Source organism: Octopus sinensis, linkage group LG6 (genome assembly GCF_006345805.1).
Source record: "Octopus sinensis linkage group LG6, ASM634580v1, whole genome shotgun sequence".
Lineage (NCBI taxonomy): Eukaryota > Metazoa > Mollusca > Cephalopoda > Octopoda > Octopodidae > Octopus > Octopus sinensis.
The window spans coordinates 96239279-96246865 of record NC_043002.1 but is presented as its reverse complement, the minus strand read 5'-3'; the positions used below and the strand labels follow the sequence as shown (position 1 = coordinate 96246865).

General features: G+C 36.0%; 1 protein-coding gene across 1 annotated transcript in view; it reads right to left on the bottom strand.

Moving 5' to 3' along the window:
- Positions 1 to 4307, bottom strand: part of LOC115213298 (4-coumarate--CoA ligase 2-like) — a 56832-nt gene extending 52525 nt beyond the window's left edge. Inside the window, exon 1 of the mRNA XM_036504176.1 lies at positions 4249 to 4307. The gene's annotated coding sequence lies outside the window, so the exon portion shown is untranslated. The remainder of the gene's footprint in view (positions 1 to 4248) is intronic.
- Between the last annotated feature and the right edge of the window lie 3280 nt (positions 4308 to 7587).

Below are 7587 nucleotides of genomic sequence, written 5' to 3'. Positions count from 1 at the left end.
GAAAATCCTGGAGGGTCTTGTCCCAAACTTTGGCATTCAAAGTTACTCCAACCGCAGAACGGGGCGCCGCTGCGTGGTGCCAAGGATTCCAACATCACCATCAAAATACAGGTCCAGATACTGCAACAGCTTGGGTTTCAGAGGACCACAGCTCTTTAACATCCTCCCTAAATGCCTGAGAGACTTACATGGTGTGGATGTGGGTTTCTTTAAAACTAAACTGGATCTCTTCTTGTTGGGAGTCCCAGATGAACCTACCTCACGACAGGAGACACGGATGCGGGCAGCAGCATCGAACTCCCTTGTTGATCAAGTGCCACGTATCAGAGGTGGATTCACAAACTAGTGTAGCTCATTCAGCGGTGGTGCCCCAGCATGGCCGCGGCCTTCGGGCTAAAACATTTTTAAGGATTTTTTTTTAAGGATTTTTTTATATATATATATATATATATATATATATATATATATATACATATATATATATACACACACACACACACACATATATATATACATATATATTTCAAAAAGATAGTTCATATGTGTACACTGCCATTTCTATTTTCCACATCACCATTAATGTTACTATTCTCATTGTGGGTGTTTATATTATTGTTGACAGTACTATTATTATTATTATTCAGTAGTTTTATTTTTATTTTTATAGCGTGCTTTCACTTCACTACCGAGTGTAGCTCTGTGTGCCTTGGGTATGTGCTGTGATTTGTTGTGATGCTCTGATGGTTATTGTATGGAAAGTGTTCTGCGTAGGATGTGTGCAGTGCCTAGTAGTGCAATTTTCTGTATGTTATATGTGTTTGTAAGTCCTGGTGTTTTTGTTATGTATTTGTCTGAATATTTTTTTATCATGCCTAATGCACCTACTATGATAGGAATTGTTTCTGTTTTCAGATTCCCCATTCTAGTTACCTCTATTTCCAGGTCTTTGTATTTTGAGAGTTTCTCCATTTCTTTTAGAGACACGTTGTCATCTGCCGGTACTGATACATCAATTAGAAAGCATTTTTTTTCTTCATGGTCTCTGACAATTATATCTGGTCTGTTGGCCTTAATTTCTCTATCTGTGTGTATCGGCATATCCCAGAGTATGGTTGCTTTCTCGTTTTCTGTGACCTTTTCTGGTGTGTGCCTATACCATCTTTTTTCTGTTGTTATTCCATAATGTTGGCATAGCTTCCAATGTATGTAAGTTCCAACTCTGTCATGTCTGTGAATATATTCCTTCTTAGCCAGGACTGGGCAGCTAGAGATAATATGATTTATTGTTTCTTGTCCATCTCCACATATTCTGCAGTTACTTGTAATATTTCTTTTCATTACATGTTTTTGGTAATTTCTGGTGGGGAGGCTTTGGTCTTGTGCTGCAATTAAAAATCCCTCTGTCTCTGCTTTGAGTCCTGCAATTAAAAATCCCTCTGTCTCTGCTTTGAGTCCTCGTCTCTGCTTTGAGTCCTCGTCTCTGCTTTGAGTCCTTGTCTCTGCTTTGAGTCCTTGTCTCTGCTTTGAGTCCTTGCCTCTGCTTTGAGTCCTTGCCTCTGCTTTGAGTCCTTGCCTCTGCTTTGAGTCCTTGCCTCTGCTTTGAGTCCTTGTCTCTGCTTTGAGTCCTTGTCTCTGCTTTGAGTCCTTGTCTCTGCTTTGAGTCCTTGTTTCTGCTTTGAGTCCTTGTCTCTGCTTTGAGTCCTTGTCTCTGCTTTGAGTCCTTGTCTCTGCTTTGAGTCCTTGTCTCTGCTTTGAGTCCTATCTCTCTGCTTTGAGTCCTTGTCTCTGCTTTGAGTCCTCGTCTCTTATTATTATTATCATTATTATTATTATTATTATTATTATTATTATTATTATTATCATCATCATCATTATCACCTCTTGCTAATTTTATATTCTTCTTATTTAACCTTTCTTATATGGTACCCATATTGGGAAGAGTAGAATATGAGATTCTGTCTTACGGGAAAAAATTCTGTTATATCTATGGGAAGCTGGGAAGTTTTGTTTTTTTTTAACCTAAAATAGCCATAAATTTCCTATATATGTTTGTGGATATGGCACAGTTGTAAGGAACATTGAACCAGATGAAGTCCTTACTTTCAAACAGTATAAGGGCAGGCTCTACTCGCTTTATCACTGCCTCCCAGACTTGATTATTAGATATGTCCCCATTTCCAGTAGTTTTCATATCTATGTAAGGTGGAGTAACCAGCTCTTTCTCTTCACTATCTTTATTATCTAACCTAAGCTTCCTACCAGCTTTAGCATCTAATTTCCTGATGTTGCTTATTTTATTATTATTTAAATTGTTGGTGTTTTTTTCACAACTAAGTAAGTTAGTAATCCCTTTATCACTCAAACTCTCATTATATCCATTATTAATAGGTGCTAAACTTTCAGGACTTTCTTCACACACACACACACAGTTGTCCTTTTTCAGTTTCCATCCATCAAATTCATTCATCAACCTGGACAAATCCAACTAATGTTGGATGTGTGAGTCTATAAAAAATCTCATCTATTTAAAATCTTATCAGTTTAAAATTTTACCTGATGATAGTGAAATATATATTACTAGCAGTATAGCCCGGCTTTGCCTGGGATTAAGCTAGGATTATTGAGCTAATCAAGTTCTTTATTTCAAACCAAACTAAGTAACATCACTGCCAAATCTGGGCAAAATCCGTTGAAATTGGTAAACTTTTGGCTGAAAATGAGTTGCAGACAACTTGATTGGGTAATCCTATAAGGAATCGGTTTATTGATTTTTTCCACTCTGATTCAAAAACAGGTATTTATACTTTTTCACACCCAACCCAGTTCTGCAGAATCAGTGTCGCGACAGGAGCGCATGAATTGGGACTTTAATTGGCAGAGGTGATCAGGTTGCACATGCTAGCCCTTTGAAAACACAACCCCCATCATCAAACCCCCCTTTGCCCATGGGTTGGGAACCCTTCCAGCAAGGAAAACAAAATGCCCAAAAGGGCCCCCGGATCTGTGTCAGAAGCAGTTATGTTCAGATCACAATTAAGTCTTAAGTATATATATATATATCAATATATATATATATATATATATATGGGCAACACACACACATACATACGTATATACGTACACCTATTGCATACATGTTTTTTTGTACACATACATGTTTGTGCGTGTGTCTGGGGCGGTTGCTCGTATATTAACAAAACACTTTTATCCTCAATGGAAAAAAACAACAAAAGTCTTAACAAAAACTTACTTGTCGCTAGAAGGGGACTTCACTCCTGTTTGTAAACAATGGTGAGTTCTACAAAAGTTTTGGTTAAAAATTTATTTTTACTGTTATTTGCTGGTACCTCTGGGAAAAATAAGTTGACGAAAATACAACTAGGGTCATAACGAATGCCCTCCTAAAATTGGAGTGGCATGTGTGCTAATTTGTGGACATGCATAAATTACATTCACGTACACACACACACACACACGCACGCACATGCACATCCTGCTTTTTATATACCATAAATCCTCGAGTATAATCCGCATTTTTTCCTCAAAATTTAAAGGTCAAAATCTCTAGTGCATACTATATACAAGATTAAAAATGAAAAATATTTTCTAGGCAATGTCTGTGTCTCTATTTGCTGTCCAGCAATGTTTATTCAGACGCAATTTGTGATGTCAGGCGTGAACATACCTTAAGCTAAGCCTAAAAGCAATGAAGTTACAAAAGAATCACCCATAACTTGCAGTAAGCAACATTTATTAAAATATAAGTATTCAGAACACAAAATAACATGTAACAAAAACAATTTGCAAACATATTTACATTTCCATATAACAGTTAAGAATATCACCAATATTGTATTATGCATGCATGGAAGTGTTTGTTCGACTAGGTGATGCTGGCTTAATTACGCACAACTCAAGTTAGAGAAAGGGTGCATATTATACACAAGGTTTAGGTTTTTCAGAGGTACAGCCCCCTAAAAAATCCTGTGTATTATACTCAAGGGCAGACGATACTCGAGGATTTACAGTATACAGATGATGTAATCTTCTATGAATGCATTTATAGAACTCTACTGAAACAGCTGTCATAAATCTTAAAAGTTATTTGTGTTAACTTTTTACACCTATGCCACAACAAGGACCTTTTACAGCTGTAGAGTTAATTGTAATAGTAGTCAGGGTGCTGTCTAGTAACTTCAAATTTCTATCAAGGATGTTGGCCATCCTACATGGCTAGCAAAAACATACTTTTTACATGTGTTGATGATATATTCTTCATAAAAGAAAAGGAAACATCTTAGGAAGTATCTCCAACTTCATACCTCTTTAGCATATAATGTGGCCATATCCAGCCCAAATATTATACCTATTTTATGTTAAAACTGACCAGATCTAACCTCTCACACCAACCCTATAATATCAGTCTAAAAGTATGCAAACACTCCATTGAAATCTTGAATCAAAAATCATGTGTGATTAATTCAAAACAATGTGAATAAATAAATGTTACATTTGACAAAGAAATCTGAATGCTAAAGGGTTAATATTAGGAATAGTTTATGTAGGAAATTTTAGCAACACAACAATTTCATTTTAAGATGCTGATAAAGAGATTTAAAAAATGCAATAGATATTTTGTGCTTGTTTGCATCTATAGATATAAACAAAAGTCTTTAGCTGCATTTAAAATCTCTTCCCCAAAATGTGCGTCATAAAAAGAAATCTAGAGAGTAAAACAAACATTAGTCAAAAATGAAAACAAACATTATGGAAAGAAATCAATACAAAGACTTAAATTTAAACAAGCAATCCACAGGTGAACTGATACCATAGCAACGAAGAAGATAAACATTATTTTCTTTTTAAATCAGCTTAATCAAACACAACTTCCATAACACTTAACTAATACTAACATATATTACCAAAAAATGCTAAAATTTTAAATATCCTCACCATGAGCAGAACACAGTACCCCAGCTTGCCATGAAATGTATATGACTGATATTATTTACACTAGTTATGCAAGTATAACACCACGTGACTAGTTCAATACAATGAAGAGCCATTACAACACATTAAATTAGAAAACATACTACAGAAAAGAAAGCATTGGTTATAGCATAGTAGCCTGTAAACTTGAAGATTAACTATAAAAGCTTTATAAGAGCACAGGTAACACGAATATGAACTTGTGGATCAAAGGCATCTCTTATATTTATAAGCATAGTGAATACAGAAGCAATATGTCATATTTTTTTTTAAATGTAAGTAGTAATCTGAAGAGGATTTGACTGTTATTTCTAGCAGATCAAGAACCATAAAGATGTTCACTTATTAGTTCATACAAAGTTAGTTTATTTAAATGAAAAACATATGATAGTTCTTTTTCTTTTTTTATCCATGATTTTCTGTTCTAGATTTATTTCTGTTTCATTCTGTATTAATCAAAATATTTTATGAATTAATCCTTTTTTGTCTGACAACGATAGATTCAAATTATGAGTTCATTTAAAAAATTTTTTATCAGGTTTCAGTCAGTTGATAGAAGCCATACCAGGATACCATTTTCAAAGGTTTTACTCTGCCATATCAACCCTAATACTTACAGGGATTGGACAAAATAATGGAAATACTAGTGTTTATTTTACCATATTTTCTAATCAAGATTAATCATTTATAACAATTTGGATTGCTTGCAAAGGATATGTAAATGCATTGCTGACATCCAGAGCCTAATGTTATAACCCTATATCTTAAGTTTTTCAGATAATTATATATGATACAAAGTGTGGCCTTATTGAATTTCAAAGGGAGCAAATTGTTGAAGCTTGGATGGCTGGAACCTCAGTTACTAAAACTACAGAACTAGTCTGTGTTTCAAGATGTATTATCTCTAAAATTATGACAGCATAATTCTGGTCAGAAGTTAGCACTCTCAAAAAGGGACCTTAGAATATTAAATCACATAGTTTCCAAAATCATAGAACTACTGGAATGAAAGCAACTTCAGAGTTAAACTAACCCCTTGAAAACCTTGTGTTGACCAAAGCTATTCATTGCAAGCTCCATGGTGCTGGATATCATGGGAGAGCTGCAATTACAAAACCTCTCCTTTCTTATTTCTTTACTGCCCACAAAGGGGCTACACACAGAGGGGACAAACAAAGACAGATAAACAGATTAAGTTGATTATATCAACCCCAGTGCGTAACTGGGGTTGAAAGGATGAAAGGCAAGTCGACCTCAGCAGAATTTGAACTCAGAACATAGCAGCAGACGAAATACCGCTAAGCATTTCACCCGGTGTGCTAACGTTTCAGCCAGCTCGCCGCCAACATTTTTGCCAGCTCACTGCAATGATAAAGCCTCTCCTTTCTGCCATCAATATGTGGAGGCAATTAAGATAGTGTAAAGATCATCAGAAGTGGTCAATGGATCAAGAGAAGAATATCATCTCGGATGAATCATCTTTCACACTTTTTCCCCAAGTTCAAGATGAGTTTATGTCTGGAGACAGCCCAAAGAAACCTATTGTCCTGGCTGCTTGACTCCTGCTGTTAAGTATGGAGGTGGGTTTGTGATAACTTGGGCAGCAATATCTTGGAATTCTTTTGATCTTGAAGTCACACTTCATGGCAGAGTGAACTCCCAGACATATTTAGAAATTTTGGGTGACCCTATTTTAGGTAATGCTGGAAGGCATTATTGCTCGATGCTGAAATAATCTTCCGAAGATGATAATGCCCCACTCCACACTGCTACAGTAGTTCAAAATTGGTTTCAAGTGTCATGTGTTGCCCTTTCCAGTTTCAAACAGAATTTGAAGTCCTTCCAGGAATTTAGCATAGTGAAGTAAGATGAAAAATATGTCTGAATCGGGACTCCTCACATGAATAGATTTGCATCCCCATTCTTTGGCATATATGAAATACAGGATCACACTGGTGTCAGTTTCTTCTTGTGAAAATTCGAGAGAGTGTATTCCTTTCTTCATTAGTCTGTTTTCTATGAAGTCTTCCTTTGCTAGTCTACCAAGTCTCAGCAGTGAGAACATACTTCGCAACTTCCTCTGAAGCCGGAGTGCCAGATGATAGATTGTACAACTTTCGATCATCTGGGATGTTGAAGCACTTGATAGCTGCAATGGTCCTTGAGATAAGTTTCTTGCTGGTCACAATTTCACAAGGGCAAATATCCCAATGTTGCAATCCTTTGTCTTCTTCACCAGACATTCCCACTAGACAAAATGTAACCTGAAGGAATTTGGCTCATTCTTTACCTGACTTTGTCCATCTTTGATAGGCAATGTAGTTTGTCTGTAGACTGCTAATGCCCATTCCATTCGAGCCAGTTCCACCTTTTGATTTTGCATAGTTCATAAAAGTTTCTTTGATTGTCTTGTTGACAGCATACCTATTTCCTGGGAAAAGTCTTTTACGTCTCAAGCCTATGCTCTTTGACAGAAAGGATTAAAAGGAAAAAAAAAAGGACAGAGAATGAAAGAAAACAGAGAGAACAAAAATGTGTAGTGATTAACAGTTCAACATGATGAAATAGTCAGAAGAGAGAGGCTGAATGAAAAGGAGA